Here is a 2,265-nt window from a genome sequence, read left to right as displayed (position 1 = left end):
TACGCGTCCGAGTATTTTCCTTAAAATTCCATATATATATATTTTTATATATATATATATATATATATATATATATATATATATATATATGCATATATTATCTAATATATATACATATATATATACTGTATATACATATATACATATATATACATATATACATATATATATACATATGTATATATACACACACACACACACACACATATATATATATATATATATATATATATATATATATATATATATATGTACATATATACACATATGTATATATACATATATCAACCACAATTAATTTTAATTCTAAGCCATCGACATCGAGACTCTTGAAGGCATGCATGCCAAAATTGATACGTGGTATAGCTAAAGACTCGAACCTACGCTAACACGTAACAAGTGACAGTGAGTTAACCGATTGCACTATCAAGATACATATATATATATATATATATATGCATATATATATATGTATATATATGTATATATATACATATATATGTATATATATATATATGTATGTATATATATGTATATATATACATATATATTTATATATATATTTATTTTTATATATATATACATATATATATGCATATATATGTATATATGTATATATATATATATATATATATATATATATATATATATATACATATATATCAAGGAATACTATTACACAGGACGTGCGCACCCAGATTCCTGGCTTCACTAGCGGAGGCCATTGCTTTCTTTATAACTTAACATTTTATATTGGACAAATATATCAAAACTAGAAACCTAACATTGTATATTGGACATATATATCAATTATTGACTTATTCAATGCAGTATAAGTTAATATAAACTTTAATAGTGAAATATGAAACTATTTTTAAGGCACTGTTATGCTTTCAAACGGCAATTTTAGCCGGACTTAACAGGTATTATTGTATGAGGTTAGTGGACACCAGAGTTGGTGATTTTTTTTTTCTTCAAAAATTATAAATAATAGATTTTTTTTTATTTAAATCAGATTTATTTGATTTAAATAGAATTTCTTTATAGATTTTAAATATTGTGGGATTGCTATCTGATATGCGATCTGATTGCTAAAGGACATTTTTAGCATATCAATATAAGGAGAAATGTTATATATACTTGCCACAAGTATACAAGGAACGGTATAACATGTAGTATATATCACTGTGCAGCCCACAACAAGTTTCAACAAGATTCTTGTTGAACCTTGTTCTAGGTAAGCAGCTTCTCACTGAGTCAGTTTCTACTTTGGACTCAACCAGGAAGGATGTCTTCTGGACCTGGCAGAGTGGTTCCTTCAGGCAAAAAAAAAAAAAAAAAAAAAAAAAAAAAAAAAAAAAAAAAAAAAAAAAAAAAAAAAAAAAAAAAAAAAAAAAAAAAAAGATCCAGTCTGGAATTATTTTGAAAAAACTACCAACAACTTCTGGCAAAGGATACCGAGCTAAATGCAAAGAATGCAGCCAGGAACTACAGGGCATTGTGTCAAGATTAAAATCTCACGGAAATAAATGCCAAGGTCAGCCACACCATACAGAAGAAGAAATTGATGACCCAGGTAAATAATTTTACTTATATTGTGTGCATTTCTCCCTTTTCATACCCAACTATATAAATTTGGTGAACAATGGAGAGCATGTGCAATAGAAATGTGAAGTTCTACAGAGATGATACTTCAACTTCATTACTTCTTAATTTGGGTAATGACTATATCACTATAATATACTGTATCCACTCAACTTTGGGGCCTAGATGATTGTTATTCATTTCAATCAACACTGTGTAATATATTTTCATAGGTTCCATTGGAATTCAGTCCACATGGGATTCAGCCCAAAAGGATTTAGCCTAACCTAACCTAACCCATTATTTTTAGTGAATCTAAAAGTGGACTGAATGTTGTGTGTGCTGAATTCCAAGCCCACCTATTTCATATCCTATTAGTTATTTCCAAATAATTTAGTGGCTTGTGTGAATATGATCATTATCTAGAAAAATAACTACTGTACTCAAAAGTACCCCAAATCACACTGTATTCATTAATTTATTTGTTCATTTATATATTATGCAATATGTTTACATTTTCTGTTTCTATTTCAGGATCTGTACCAAACAGCTTCAATCCTTTCATCATCGGCTCCACTTGAATTATCTGCAAACCTGACTCCACCATTAAAAAGGTCACTATCAGACTCCTCCACAGGCGCCATTTCTGCTAAATCATTTTCATCTAAAAGAAAGTCATCA

This window comes from Oratosquilla oratoria, chromosome 2 (assembly GCF_046742065.1).
Source record: "Oratosquilla oratoria isolate Oo_2021 chromosome 2, ASM4674206v1, whole genome shotgun sequence".
Classification (NCBI taxonomy): Eukaryota; Metazoa; Arthropoda; class Malacostraca; order Stomatopoda; family Squillidae; genus Oratosquilla; species Oratosquilla oratoria.
The sequence above is the reverse complement of the archived record's forward strand: the minus strand, read 5'-3'. Positions refer to the sequence as shown.